This window comes from Dermochelys coriacea, chromosome 3 (genome assembly GCF_009764565.3).
Source record: "Dermochelys coriacea isolate rDerCor1 chromosome 3, rDerCor1.pri.v4, whole genome shotgun sequence".
Taxonomy (NCBI): Eukaryota; Metazoa; Chordata; order Testudines; family Dermochelyidae; genus Dermochelys; species Dermochelys coriacea.
Genome location: NC_050070.1, coordinates 4,109,772 through 4,125,835, shown reverse-complemented (window position 1 = coordinate 4,125,835; position 16,064 = coordinate 4,109,772). Strand labels below are relative to the sequence as shown.

The 16,064-nt window shown below is 51.6% G+C and overlaps 1 protein-coding gene across 1 annotated transcript in view; it reads right to left on the bottom strand.

Moving 5' to 3' along the window:
- The window catches only part of KCNK3 (potassium two pore domain channel subfamily K member 3), a 96,034-nt gene that overhangs the window by 43,255 nt on the left and 36,715 nt on the right, over nucleotides 1-16,064 (bottom strand). The window lies entirely within an intron of this gene.

Below are 16,064 nucleotides of genomic sequence, written 5' to 3'. Positions count from 1 at the left end.
GGAAAAACTTCCTAACTGGCCGGGTGGTTAAGATATGGAATAAATTGCCTAGGGAGGTGGTGGAATCTCCATCATTGGAGGTTTTAAGAACAGGTCAGACAAACACCTGTCGGGGATGGTCTAGTTATTACATAGTTCTGCCTTGAGTGCAGGGGACTGGACTAGATGACCTCTTGAGGTCCCTTCCAGTCTTACCCTTCTATGATTCCATGGTAAGATAATGGACAACACTCGGAAATCCACCTCAAATACCTCGCCAGACTCATCCATTCCATCCTCACCCACAACAACTTTATATTTAACAACAAGCAGTTTGTCCAAATCATGGGACCAGGCATGGGTATTACAATGGCTCCCCAATATACCAACCTCTTCATGGGCTACCTTGAGGAAGAATTTCTGGACAAATGCGCCACAAAACCAATGATACACCTGAGATATATCAATGGTATTTTCATCCTCTGGACAGACGTGCTAAACTCCCTTGTAGATTTCCACCACAACTTCAACAACCACCACCCATCCATCGAACACTCTCTGGAACACCCACACACCAGCATCAACTTCCTGGACCCCACAATCAGCTTCAGCAATAGAATGCAACTATATACAAGAAGCCCATGGATCACCACACCTACCTTCATAGATCCAGTCACCACCCCAAACACACCAAGAAATCTGTTATCTACAACCAGGGACGCAGATACCACAGAATATGATCCGAGGAGCAAATCAGGGAAATGCACTTTAACTCACTTAAAACCGTCTTCACCAACCTAGGTCACTCCACCAGAGAAGTAGATCACATCAGGGAGCCTAAGAGAACCTGCTTCAACACACTAAAAAAAATCCCAGCAACCACACAACCCTTGCTCATACCTACCACCTGACAGTGGAGCCCATATGGGGAGTCAGCAAACAATTACAACCCATAGTTGATAGGGAACACATCTTGAAAGAAATCTTTCCTGAACCCCCTCTTCTGGCCTTCAGACAACCCCCAAACCTCACCAAGCTCATTGTCCAAAGCAAACTTCTCATAGTCCAGGACACACCAACTCAAAGCAGCACCAGACCCTGGCAGAACAGATGCCAACCTGCAGACATATCTCCACTGCTACAATGATCAACACCCCACCCCAAAACACACACCTTTCAAGATCCAGGGGTCCTACATATGCCTATCCCAACATGTGGGGTACCTCCCCCAGTCCATCAAATGCCCCAACAACGTGTGTGAAACCTGACAATCACTATACCCTTGAATAAAGAAAAGGAGTACTTGTGGCACCTTAGAGACTAACAAATTTATTAGAGCATAAGCTTTCGTGAGCTACAGCTCACTTCATCGGATGCATTTGGTGGAAAAAACAGAGGAGAGATTTATATACACACACACAGAGAACATGAAACAATGGGTTTATCATACACACTGTAAGGAGAGTGATCACTTAAGATAAGCCATCACCCACAGCAGGGGGGGGAAAGGAGGAAAACCTTCCATGGTGACAAGCAGGTAGGCTAATTCCAGCAGTTAACAAGAATATCAGAGGAACAGTGGGGGGTGGGGTGGGGGGGAGAAATACCATGGGGAAATAGTTTTACTTTGTGTAATGACTCATCCATTCCCAGTCTCTATTCAAGCCTAAGTTAATTGTATCCAGTTTGCAAATTAATTCCAATTCAGCAGTCTCTCGTTGGAGTCTGTTTTTGAAGCTTTTTTGTTGAAGTATAGCCACTCTTAGGTCTGTGATCGAGTGACCAGAGAGATTGAAGTGTTCTCCAACTGGTTTTTGAATGTTATAATTCTTGACGTCTGATTTGTGTCCATTCATTCTTTTACGTAGAGACTGTCCAGTTTGGCCAATGTACATGGCAGAGGGGCATTGCTGGCACATGATGGCATATATCACATTGGTAGATGCGCAGGTGAACGAGCCTCTGATAGTGTGGCTGATGTGATTAGGCCCTATGATGGTATCCCCTGAATAGATATGTGGACAGAGTTGGCAACGGGCTTTGTTGCAAGGATAGGTTCCTGGGTTAGTGGTTCTGTTGTGTGGTGTGTGGTTGCTGGTGAGTATTTGCTTCAGATTGGGGGGCTGTCTGTAAGCAAGGACTGGTCTATCTCCCAAGATCTGAGAGAGCGATGGCTCGTCCTTCAGGATAGGTTGTAGATCCTTGATGATGCATTGGAGAGGTTTTAGTTGGGGGCTGAAGGTGATGGCTAGTGGCGTTCTGTTGTTTTCTTCGTTGGGCCTGTCCTGTAGTAGGTGACTTCTGGGTACTCTTCTGGCTCTGTCAATCTGTCAATCTATCTCGGGGCCTCTCCTTTTGCCCCTCCACCCCCACGAACATGATACAGTTCTGTGGTGACCTAGAATCCTATTTTCGACGTCTCAGACTCAAGGAATATTTCCAACACACCTCTGACCAACATATTAACCCACAGAGACCTTCCTGCCAACACTACAAAAAGAAGGATTCTGGGTGGACTCCTCCTGAAGGTCGAAACAGCAGCCTGGATTTCTACATAGACTGCTTCCGCCGACGTGCACGAGCTGAAATTGTGGAAAAGCAGCATCGCTTACCCCATAACCTCAGCCATGCAGAACACAGTGCCATCCACAGCCTCAGAAACAACTCTGACATCATAATCAAAAAGGCTGACAAAGGAGGTGCTGTCGTCATCATGAATAGGTCGGAGTATGAACAAGAGGCTACTAGGCAGCTCTCCAACACCACTTTCTACAAGCCATTACCCTCTGATCCCACTGAGAGTTACCAAAAGAAACTACAGCATTTGCTCAAGAAACTCCCTGAAAAAGCACAAGAACAAATCCGCACAGACACACCCCTGGAGCCCCGACCTGGGGTATTCTATCTGCTACCCAAGATCCATAAACCTGGAAATCCTGGACGCCCCATCATCTCAGGCATTGGCACCCTGACAGCAGGATTGTCTGGCTATGTAGACTCCCTCCTCAGGCCCTTCGTTACCAGCACTCCCAGCTATCTTCGAGACACCACCGATTTCCTGAGGAAACTACAGTCCATTGGTGATCTTCCTAAAAACACCATCCTAGCCACTATGGATGTAGAAGCCTCTACACCAACATTCCACACAAAGATGGACTACAAGCCGTCAGGAACAGTATCCCCGATGCTGTCACGGCTAACCTGGTGACAGAACTTTGTGACTTTGTCCTGACCCATAACTATTTCACATTTGGTGACAATGTATACCTTCAAATCAGCGGCACTGCGATGGGTACCCGCATGGCCCCACAGTATGCCAACATTTTTATGGCTGACTTAGAACAACGCTTCCTCAGCTCTCGTCCCCTAATGCCCCTACTCTACTTGCGCTACATTGATGACATCTTCATCATCTGGACCCATGGAAAAGAAGCTCTTGAGGAATTCCACCATGATTTCAACAATTTCCATCCCACCATCAACCTCAGCCTGGACCAGTCCACACAAGAGATCCACTTCCTGGACACTACGGTGCTAATAAGCGATGGTCACATAAACACCACCCTATATCAGAAACCTACTGACCGCTATTCCTACCTACATGCCTCTAGCTTTCATCCAGATCATACCACTCGATCCATTGTCTACAGCCAAGCGCTACGATATAACCGCATTTGCTCCAACCCCTCAGACAGAGACAAACACCTACAAGATCTCTATCATGCATTCCTACAACTACAATACCCACCTGCTGAAGTGAAGAAACAGATTGACAGAGCCAGAAGAGTACCCAGAAGTCACCTACTACAGGACAGGCCCAACAAAGAAAACAACAGAACGCCACTAGCCATCACCTTCAGCCCCCAACTAAAACCTCTCCAACGCATCATCAAGGATCTACAACCTATCCTGAAGGACGAGCCATCGCTCTCTCAGATCTTGGGAGATAGACCAGTCCTTGCTTACAGACAGCCCCCCAATCTGAAGCAAATACTCACCAGCAACCACACACCACACAACAGAACCACTAACCCAGGAACCTATCCTTGCAACAAAGCCCGTTGCCAACTCTGTCCACATATCTATTCAGGGGATACCATCATAGGGCCTAATCCCATCAGCCACACTATCAGAGGCTCGTTCACCTGCGCATCTACCAATGTGATATATGCCATCATGTGCCAGCAATGCCCCTCTGCCATGTACATTGGCCAAACTGGACAGTCTCTACGTAAAAGAATGAATGGACACAAATCAGACGTCAAGAATTATAACATTCAAAAACCAGTTGGAGAACACTTCAATCTCTCTGGTCACTCGATCACAGACCTAAGAGTGGCTATACTTCAACAAAAAAGCTTCAAAAACAGACTCCAACGAGAGACTGCTGAATTGGAATTAATTTGCAAACTGGATACAATTAACTTAGGCTTGAATAGAGACTGGGAATGGATGAGTCATTACACAAAGTAAAACTATTTCCCCATGGTATTTCTCCCCCCCACCCCACCCCCCACTGTTCCTCTGATATTCTTGTTAACTGCTGGAATTAACCTACCTGCTTGTCACCATGGAAGGTTTTCCTCCTTTCCCCCCCCTGCTGTGGGTGATGGCTTATCTTAAGTGATCACTCTCCTTACAGTGTGTATGATAAACCCATTGTTTCATGTTCTCTGTGTGTGTGTATATAAATCTCTCCTCTGTTTTTTCCACCAAATGCATCCGATGAAGTGAGCTGTAGCTCACGAAAGCTTATGCTCTAATAAATTTGTTAGTCTCTAAGGTGCCACAAGTACTCCTTTTCTTTTTGCGAATACAGACTAACACGGCTGCTACTCTGAAACCTATACCCTTGAATGAACTCACATAGAAAAATGATAAAAGACAAAAACACCCTGTCACCTGTGGATAAACACGTTCCACAGAGGGATCACTCCACGCCTGATATCTCAGTCCTCGGCCTTAAAGGAAACCTGCATATCACCAGAGACAAGCCTGGGAGCTTAAATTCCTAACGCTGCCTGACACCAAAATCGTGGACTCAGTAGTGACACTGGTTTTCTGTCTCATTACAAGGATCTGTAGCCCACTAGCTCTCCTTTGTCCTATGGCTGCAGAGGTGTTAACTGCCCACTTCATTTTAAGTGGTCCAACACCTGTTAACCCTTAACAATCTGTCCCACCTTGTGTTTAGCTGTGACACTCTGGTTACCTTTTCCAAATCTGAAGAAGAGCTTTGAGTCTCAAAAGCTTGTACCTTCCACCAGCAGAAGCTGGTCCAATAAAAGATATTACCTCATCCACCTTGTCTCTTAGATAGATAGATAAGATTTTCTCTCATCCCTGAGAGACAGATAAAGAAAGAAGAAGACAGAGAGAAAGAAGAAAGAAAAAATAGATGGATGAATGAGAGAGAGAGAGAGAAAGAAAAAGAGAAGGAGATGGGTGGATGAATGAGAGAAACAGAAAGAGCAAAAGAAAGAAGCTTGATTAGTTGTCTCTTGGTGGCGCTCTCCAACCGGCAGCACCAGCAGTCCCACACTGTCATCTCTCAGCAAATAAATCACGGGATGACAAACACATTTGTCCTCTGACAACCAGTGCCTGGATCCTAACAGTTCATCAGCCACGGGGCTGCGTGGGGGTGGTCTGACTGGCCCCTCGCCCACAACCCCACGCTGGGTAGTAGCCCCCGGCCCTTGCAGAATGACTCCGCTACTTCACAGATCTGAAATATCTCTTGACGATCTGCTCTGCCTATGTCTATATGGTTCCAGCTGGAGCATGGGGGCTGCGGGCCAGATTCTGATGTCAGTCCCCCTTCGGTTTACACTGACCTAGCAGAACACAGAGCCTGCCATGCTGTCTAGGGCTGAGAAGGTTGGGAGTTTGCTCCCCGATCTGTCATGCCTGCGTGACTCCTATTGACAGTAACTGAGGTCCAGATAGGGTGACCAGATAGAAAGTATGAAAACTCAGGACAGGGGGTGGGAGGTAATAGGTGCCTATATAAGAAAAATCTCGGAATATCAGAATTTTCCCTATAAAATTGGGACATCTGGTCACCTTAGGTCCGGAAAGCCCTTTGTAAATGCCAAAGCGGCTTGGGTCTCAAAGCAGAGCCAGTAAATCAGTGCGGGCTTTAAAAACTAGACTGTGAAGCCAGGCAGAGCCTGACTGTCCCACTGAAATCAATTGGCTTCCTCTCCCGGGTCAAGGCTCCTTGCAGAAGCCAAGGCAGACAGAATCAGGGCCTAACTGCAAACTAAACAATGGAGCACTCAGGATGTACCCCAGAGTAACAGGCCATGCCCTGAGCACGACCTGATTCTAATAATAAAGGCTGAGACTCACCACAGCTGGTTTAGCAGAGTGACAAGGCCAGAGGTCAAATCTGAGACCATCTTTCAAAGGACCTTCATGAACGTAGCCCCCACCTAGTCAAGGAGGATATTATGCCCAGTTCTTTGGGGTAACACAATCCAATGGAGGATATGTTGAATGGGAGAGCTGACTGCAAATGGACCTGTGGAACTCATTGCCACAAGATACCATGGAGGCCTGGTGCTTAGCAGGAGATAAAGGATTGGACATTACATGGCTAATGAGAACAATCACAGATCCATTAGATAGAAAATACACAGGAAGGGTTATAAATCCTCCTGTGTCAGGGCACAACCAACCTCTAAAAAAGGGGAGTGGGGCAGAGGGGGTCAGGAAGAAATTTCTCTCTAGCCAGACTATTCCAGACTTGCCTGAGGCAGGGTTTTTTGTATCTTCCTCTGAAGCTGGCCACTGTCAGAGACAGGATACCGGGCTAGATGGGCCCCATGTGTGATGCCCCATAGCAATTCCTACGTCTCTCTTTCACCTCTGTTATCTTTTTGGTTGCAAATGACCCAGCTGCTAGCACCTATATATTTAGGGTGAGTTCACTTCTGATTTCTCTAGGACCAGTGGCAACACTCCGAATGAAATGTTTTCCCAAGATTTGGTCAAAATCTAAACTTTCCCCAGGACGAGTGACACAAAGCATTCCCATTTCAGGTTGACATGAATTTCTGCATCTGCCTTAGTCAGGGCTGGACATCCCAGAGCAGGGAGAAACCACGGTGCCTCATGGGAGATATAGTCTGGCCAGGGAGCTGAGCCCCTAGAAGAGAATGGGGGCATGAGGAACCCAGAAATACAATTCCCACCAGGTACCACGGTGTCTCAGTGGGATGCAGAGATCCACGTCAAAGTGAAACGATCACAATTTTTCAGATTCCACAAGAAGTTTCAAGATTTCAGGTCAAAATATGGGAAACTCCCGCAGGACAGAAATCCCATTTTTCGATTGTTCCCCCAGCGCCAGTCTGCAGGAATGGAAGGTGCTCGCCTATCAACTGTCATCTCAGGGTTCTGGGGAGTCTCAGAAGCCCCGAGAAGAACCTCCAGATGGCTGGAGAGCTTTAATTGACGGCGGATTCAGGCGAAGGAGAGGGATGTTATGTAACAGCACAGGTTGGGTCTCTGATCAGCCTTCTCTGCTCTGTGCTCCTCTCCCTGCCCCCACTATGTTCCCAGCCCTTCTCACCCCACACTCCCCTGGAGCTGGGCGGCTGTTTACATTCCCGGAGCGCGGAATGACACATTTATTGTCTGCTCTTTGCAGCTCTCTCTCCTGCTCTGAAGCCAGGCTGGAGTGGCAATAAAGACACAGTGTTTAGCACCTGCCCTTTACAAGCCCATTACAGACTTCCACATGTTACCAGCCAGTGATGGAGAACTGGGCGTTTCAGGAGAGAACATCCGTGCCGGGGAGCATATGGCCCCGCTGGTACAATGACACAGACTCTATCAGCAGGCTGGTTATTTCATTGACTTTCCAGGCAGGCAGCATAGTCTAGAGCCAAGGACACTCACCCGGGACTCAGGACACCTGAGTTCTATTCCTGGCTCTGCTGTATGACCTTAGTGAAGTCATCTCTTTGCTCTGTGACTCTGTTTCCCCTTCCGCACTGTATCTATCTTGTCTAGTTACACTGTAAGTTTTCTGGGCAGGGCTGGCTGGATGCATTCGTACAGCAGCCAGCACACTTGTCTTGGTAGGGCATAGAGATGGGAGAATTTTTTCAGCTTGAAACTTTTTTTTTTGGCAAAAAAACCTGCAGATTCAGTGAGGCGGAAACATTTTGGAGATGGGTGTTCATTTCACCAAACTGTTAGTGTAAAACACCACACAGCCCCGGATTCCAAAAAAAGTCAAAACGTTCTGATTTTTTGGTGCAGAACAACTTTCCATTTCAGTTTGATCACTCAAAATGCTCAAAACCCAAAGGAAATGTTTCAGTTTGGGCCAAGGAAAACGTTTCATCCAACCCAAAACATTTTTATTTTTGTTTTACTTTTCAATTCACGGAAAATTTGGGAACATTTTGGTTTTGGTTCAACCTGAAATGATTCCCCTTCCCCCTCCTCAAGTTTTTGGCGTTGCCAGCAAATGGAACAATCCGTTATGCACGCAGCTTTGGTTGGGAGTTCTGGGTGCACTGCAACTCAAATAATAACTGAACACAGGACAATCACCCTTCCAGTTCCAGAAAAACCCCGTGGTCCATCTCGTCTCAAAGCTTATCCCCAAGAGTCGCCCATGTCAGCTGCATCAGAGGGAAGTGTGACACCCCCACCATGCAGCACCAAGAAAATCAATTTTCTTCCTGACCCCAGCTAGTGACCTGTTTGTGCCCTGAAGAATAAGGATTTCCAGCCTTTGCAGTTTGATCCTCTGGAGAGTCTGCTCTCATTCAGCCAACTGACCCAACCCTTTAAGAAAATATTGCTAAGTTGTACCATGTGGCAATGAGTTCCACAGGTTAACATACTACATGACTCTCATTTATCTATTTCTGAATTGGTTACCTTTGAATTTCCTGTTTGTGTCCCAGGAGCACAACCCTGCCACAGCCCTCAGATTAAGAACTTCAAACATCCCCTATCATATATTATCCTTAGGGTTTAAGGCCAAAGAGAAGGACCTTTACAGTCATCTAATTTGACCTCTAGCATAACACTGGGCATGAGATTTCATTTATTCCTATATCTATCCCAAGAACAGCTGGCTGAACTAGCGGGCACCTTTTAGAAAGACAGCCAGTCTTGATTTAAAGGATTCATGCTGAGCTGTGCCAACGGTTAATTACCCTGATAAAAAATGGCACCTTATTTCCAGGCTGAAATTGTCGCTTTTCATTTTCCAGCCATTGGCTCTTGCTCTGCCTTTGTCTGCTAGACTGAAGAGCCCTCTCCGCCACATGGGTACTTATAAACCCAGACCAAATTGTCCCCCAGCCTCCAGACTGAGCTCTGTAACTTGCTCACTGCACAATACCTGTAGGTCAACCAGGTCTAAATGATCACTCCTGTTACAGAAGGGAAGAGCAAATGACAGTGCACAGCATTTCCAATTGTTTTACACCCCTCATTAATTAATTTATTCCCCAAGAGCCGGGTAAGTGACTCTCGCCAACCTGTTAAAGTGACTGCTGCTAAATAAACGGAGAATATTTTCTGGGACTTATAGACGGTGCTTATCATGATCCCCAAATCAGAGGACCAGTCTCCACTAAGCACAATAGTGCTGTTCTAGCTGCTCCATTGTTTCCAGTGCGGACAAGCCTTAGGCACAGAGAAAGGAAATGACCTGCCTCAGGTCCCACAGCAAGTCGGTGGCAAAGCCAGGGAGTGAATGCTGGTGTTCCATCTCCCAGGACTATGATCAGCAGCCCTGCTCACACCTCTCCCTTGGTCGTTCTCTTTTAGGAAGTCTGTGGACAGGGACGCAGGAGAATTGGGAATCAATTCTTGGCTGTGACATTGGCCAGGGACACAGGGAAGAGATTTCCAAAGGGGGTCACTCCCATGGGTGCCTTTGTGAATCTGCCCTTTCCAAAAAAATAAAAAATAGGAAAAAAAAATCTCACTTTGCCTCAGTTTCCCCATTGGCGAAATGGGAACAATAACCCTTTCTTTCTCCCACCCTGGGCTTGTGCTATCTATGTAGATGCTAAGTTCTCAAAGGCAGGGACTGTCTCTTAGGATTTGCCTTCTGGACAGTACCTAGCACAGGGTCGGCAACATTTCAGAAGTGGTGTGCCAAGACTTCATTTATTCACTGTAATTTAAGGTTTTGCGTGCCAGTAATACATTTTAATGTTTTTAGAAGGTCTCGCTCTATAAGACTATATTATATAACTAAACTATTGTCGTATGTAAAGTAAATAAGGTTTTTAAAAATGTTTAAGAAGCTTCATTTAAAATTAAATTAAAATGTAGATCTTATCCTTGCCTTTGCTTTTCCTTGCTGAGTTTACCAATGTCCCCAGGGAGGCAGCAGGCTGAGCAGGGCCAGCAGCTGGGACCCCAGGCCGGCAGCAGAGTGCCACTGAAAATCAGCTCACGTGGTGCCTTTGGCACGGGTGCCATGGGTTGCTGACCCCGACCTACCACAAACACACTCTGATCTCAGTTGTAACGAATACTTTGGAGGCAATTGTGTCTTTGTCGATCATTATTGTTGTGCTTTGGTATCACTGGATCAGGCCTCTGTCGCGCTAGGTGCTGTACAAACACAGCACAAAAAGACACCCAAGAGCTGAGAACTGAAGAATAAGACAAGAGATGACAGATAGTGACAGACAGATGGGCGAGTACAAGGAAACAATATTGGTCAGCATGATGGGCCGTGTTCTTCTTTTTCTCCTTCACAACAGACTCCTCCCCTCTCCCCCCCCTCCAAATTTTATTCAAACCCAGGAAACCAAGTGAACGCTCTCATCTACCGTTTGTGACATTAAACTCCCCATTAGGCATGCAGGGATTTATTCAAGGAGCCAGCGCCTGCTGTAAATCCAGCGAGCTGCCGTCACTTCAGCATGAAAGCCTCTTGATAAATAGTTAATCGGCCGCATAAATCAGGGCGCGGGGAGCGATCGCCACGTCGGAATGTGCCGTATGTTTGCACTGCCAGCCCCGGCCGCCGGAGCCCTCTGAATCTGTAGTGACTCTTGCTTTTTCAATTTGACATCAGCAAATAAATCACCCCCCCCCCTTGGTGTTTCTGTTCCCTGGACATGTGCTGTTTATGCGTCGCACTTAGTCAGCCTTTTCCTGGTGCGTTTAAAGCGGCAGAGGCCTGGAAAGCCAAGGCGGGGGCAGGCTGGAGTCTCTGTGGTTATTAATGGGTGTTATCTCTTTGGGATACAGAGGAGGAGAAGTTTTATAGACTGGGCAGGACAAGCCCAGAACGCTGACAGGTTTCAAAGCAAATTCAAGAGGCTTTTGTTTCGGGAAGGGTTTCCCTGCAAAGTGGATCCCAGCCTGGGGGGCGCAGCCAGGGCTGTATCACGAGGGGAGGTTTGGAGCTAGAGGAGGCACTGAGATGTGGCGAAGATGCTCCAGAGAAAGGGACCGATGTGATAGTCTAATCTAATCTCCTGCATAACCCAGGGCCGCAGCATCAATGTAAAGTGAAGAGCCCAGGGCCTCTCAGACCCAGACCCCCTGACGGAGCCGCTAACGAGGTGCACGCCAGGCACCGAGAGAGAGCAAAGGAGTGGAGTAGCCTTGGGTGAGCTGCATGACCCATCACGGTCCAACAACACATCTTTTCCCTGGACGTCGCCACCAGGGACCGTGCCAAACCCTTCGAACCCCCAACACATCTGCTGTGGGGTGGGTGTGGCTCACCAGCCGGATGGGGCTCTGACTGTGGGGGGCATAATGTTCAGGGGACCCCGGGAGCAGAAGTGACAAGAAGCCTCCATCGAGCTCCTGGAGTGATGCAACCTGCAGGAGGAGGATTGGAGAAGCAAGAAAGCATGTATGAGGCTGCTATGAGGCTACTGGGGGCGTCTGCCTATTTCTGTAAGGGACGCGGACACCGTGGTGAGGAGAATGGGATAAAGGCCCACACAGAGGAGAGAGGCTGGAGAGGGCGAGAGACCAGCAAAGGGTTAGAGAGATTAGACGGAGAGGGAGTTTAGAGGCAGAAACTAGAGAGATCAGAGACCAGGGAGATGGGCCCGAGGTGGAGTAAAAATACAGAATAGAGAGGGATTTGATAGAAGGAGAGAGGCAGGCTCCCCGATATTGCAGGGTGGAGGATCACAGAAGCACTGGGAGACTCAGACAGGTACCTGGAGGGATTACGTACACACAGAGATCTAGACCCCCAGAGAGAGCCGGACAAGCGCACACACACTGTGCTCCTGATCTTTCTCCTGTATAGCCACACTCTTTCCATTATTCATGAGCTGCCCCAATGCCCCCCTCCCGCCCCCTGGAGCAAAGCTGGGGAGAGGAGAATTCAGCTGCTGGGTGCCCAGACTTTGCAACAGAAAGGGCTGCATTGGCAGCTCGCTGCCAGCCCAAAGGATAAGTTTGATCCGCGTTAGCATGGGTCGCAGAACCCCACACCAAAGCATGCCCAGCTGCCGCGCTTGAGCGCACTTCTGCCTCCCTGGCTAGAGGCTTGGTGCTGCAGTAAAAGCCTGCAGCTGCTCAGCTTTGCCTTCACCCTGAAGGAGGTTTTTTGGAGGCTGCCTTTGCTCCTTGGGACCGCCGTTAGCCCTTCCCTCCTCCTTTTCTCCAGTGAGATCTACAAGCCATCTGCTCGGAAAGATACAGCGGAAGCATGGCTTAGTGGTTAGAGGTCACAAGACCTCCCAGCTCTGACACTGACCTGGTGGATGACCTTGGGCAAGTCACTTTGTGTTCTCCAGGCCTCAGTTTCCCCATCTGTAGCCTGACCCTCTCAGGAAGTTTATGAGGCTTGGATGTTTCTAAACTGCTTTGGGATTCTTGGGCTGAAGATACTGCATTGGTGCAGAGGACAGTCACTGTCTGTCAGTCTGGAGGAAGGCAGGAGCAGGGCTGGGGCAGGGTAGTGAGCAGGGCTGGAGAAAGGCAGGAGAAGGGTAGGGAGCAGGGAGGGGCGCAGGGCTGGAGGAAAGCGGGAGCAGGGTAGGGAGCAGGGCTGGAGAAAGACAGGAGCAGGGCAGGGAGCAGGGCTAGAGAAAGACAAGAGCAGGGTGAGGAGCACAACTGGGGCAGGGTGGGGAGCAGGGCTGGAGGAAGGCGGGAGCAGGGCTGGAGCAGGGGGGGAGCAGGGTGGGGAGCAGGGCTGGGGCAAGGCGGGAGCAGGGCTGGAGCAGGGGGGGAGCAGGGTGGGGAGCAGGGCTGGGGCAGGGTGGGGAGCAGGGCTGGAGGAAGGGTGGGGAGCAGGGTAGGGAGCAGGGCTGGAGGAAGGTGGGAGCAGGGCTGGAGCAGGGGGGGAGCAGGGCTGGGGGAAGGCAGGAGCAGGGCTGGGGGAAGGCAGGAGCAGGGTAGGGAGCAGGGTGGGGAGCAGGGTGGGGAGCAGGGCTGGAGGAAGGTGGGAGCAGGGTGGGGAGCAGGGCTGGAGGAAGGCGGGAGCAGGGGGGGAGCAGGGTGGGGAGCAGGGCTGGAGAAAGGCAGGAGCAGGGCTGGGGCAGGGTGGGGAGCAGGGCTGGAGGAAGGGTGGGGAGCAGGGTAGGGAGCAGGGCTGGAGGAAGGCGGGAGCAGGGCTGGAGGAAGGGTGGGGAGCAGGGTAGGGAGCAGGGCTGGAGGAAGGCGGGAGCAGGGCTGGAGCAGGGGGGGAGCAGGGGGGGAGGAAGGCGGGAGCAGGGCCGGGGCAGGGTGGGGAGCAGGGCTGGGGGAAGGCAGGAGCAGGGTAGGGAGCAGGGTGGGGAGCAGGGTGGGGAGCAGGGCTGGAGGAAGGTGGGAGCAGGACTGGAGCAGGGTGGGGAGCAGGGTGGGGAGCAGGGCTGGAGGAAGGCGGGAGCAGGGGGGGGAGCAGGGGGGGGAGCAGGGCTGGAGGAAGGCGGGAGCAGGGGGGGAGCAGGGTGAGGAGCAGGGCTGGAGGAAGGCGGGAGCAGGGCTGGAGGAAGGGTGGGGAGCAGGGTAGGGAGCAGGGCTGGAGGAAGGCGGGAGCAGGGAGGGAGCAGGGTGAGGAGCAGGGCTGGAGGAAGGCGGGAGCAGGGCTGGAGCAGGGGGGGAGCAGGGTGGGGAGCAGGGCTGGAGGAAGGCGGGAGCAGGGGGGGAGCAGGGTGAGGAGCAGGGCTGGAGGAAGGCGGGAGCAGGGCTGGGGCAGGGTGGGGAGCAGGGCTGGAGCAGGGTGGGGAGCAGGGTGGGGAGCAGGGCTGGAGGAAGGCGGGAGCAGGGGGGGAGCAGGGTGGGGAGCAGGGCTGGAGCAGGGGGGGAGCAGGATGGGGTGCAGGGCTGGAGGAAGGCGGGAGCAGGGGGGGAGCAGGGTGGGGAGCAGGGCTGGAGGAAGGCGGGAGCAGGGCTGGGGCAGGGTGGGGAGCAGGGTGGGGAGCAGGGCTGGAGGAAGGCGGGAGCAGGGCTGGAGCAGGGGGGGAGCAGGGTGGGGAGCAGGGCTGGAGGAAGGCGGGAGCAGGGCTGGGGCAGGGTGGGGAGCAGGGCTGGAGGAAGGGTGGGGAGCAGGGTAGGGAGCAGGGCTGGAGGAAGGCGGGAGCAGGGCTGGAGGAAGGGTGGGGAGCAGGGTAGGGAGCAGGGCTGGAGGAAGGCGGGAGCAGGGCTGGAGGAAGGGTGGGGAGCAGGGTGGGGAGCAGGGCTGGAGGAAGGTGGGAGCAGGGCTGGGGCAGGGTGGGGAGCAGGGCTGGAGGAAGGGTGGGGAGCAGGGTAGGGAGCAGGGCTGGAGGAAGGCGGGAGCAGGGCTGGAGGAAGGGTGGGGAGCAGGGTGGGGAGCAGGGCTGGAGGAAGGTGGGAGCAGGGCTGGGGCAGGGTGGGGAGCAGGGTGGGGAGCAGGGTGGGGAGCAGGGCTGGAGGAAGGCGGGAGCAGGGCTGGAGGAAGGGTGGGGAGCAGGGTGGGGAGCAGGGCTGGAGGAAGGTGGGAGCAGGGCTGGGGCAGGGTGGGAGCAGGGGGGAGGAAGGCGGGAGCAGGGCCGGGGCAGGGTGGGGAGCAGGGCTGGGGGAAGGCAGGAGCAGGGTAGGGAGCAGGGTGGGGAGCAGGGCTGGAGGAAGGTATGAGCAGGGCAGACCCGGGAGCGAGCCCAGCTGCGGACGTGAACAGTGAGCAGGCAGTTGGGCTCCCGCTCCAGCTGGCTGATCCCGCCTGGTCAGGCGGAGTGGTCCCTCGGGCGGCCCTGCTGTGCTCCTAGGCTGCCCAGAGACTGGCCAGGCGCAGCGGGAAGTCCTCACTCCTGACACCTCCCCTCTGGAGAGAGAGGGTCTCTGCATCCAGCCAAAGGGCCTTTGTCCCTGTCTGTTCCCAGGCTCCAGCCCCTAGCACAGGGGTCCAGACCAATTTGGTCGGCTCCACAGGTGGTCGAGCCAGACTCCTCAGGCCAAGACTATAACAGGGTTCAAAAAAGAACTAGGTAAGTTCATGGAGGATAGGTCCATCAATGGCTATTAGCCAGGCTGGGCAGGGATGGTATCCCTAGCCTCTGTTTGCCAGAAGCTGGGAATGGGCGACAGGGGATGGATACTTGATAATTTCCCTGTTCATTCCTTCTGGGGCACCTGGCATTGGCCACTGTGGGAAGACAGGATACTGGGCTGGATGGACCCAGTGTGGCCGTTCTTATGTTCAGTATTCAGGTTACTCCCAGTCCCAAAGGACCAGTCACTTACACCAGGTCAAATGCACCTTAGACCTCACACCAAAGACCACGCTTGTGGCAAACCCTTTAATAAACTAAGTAAAGGTTTCTTCACTGAGGCAAGAAGAAAGAGAGTTCTTCCCAAGGTTAAAGCAGGTAAACAGAGACACGCCAGGGAGTGACAGTCTTAGGTTCCGAATGGGACTAGGAAGTGCAAACTTTCCATGTGCTCTAGAGCGAACCTGCACCTTAGCTTATGCTTAGAAATATTGCCCTCTCCAGAGCCAAGTAGCACAAGGACCCAGTTCTTTCAGGTCACATATTTTTATTCCCTTCTCCCACAGTTCAAACTTATGGGTCAAGCATCTGCGCCTGTCTCCTCTCCATGGTTGGGTTTCGGGGGTGGGTGTCAATTAACAAAGTTTTTCTTCTTTCATGTTTCCCCAATGGCTCATCTGG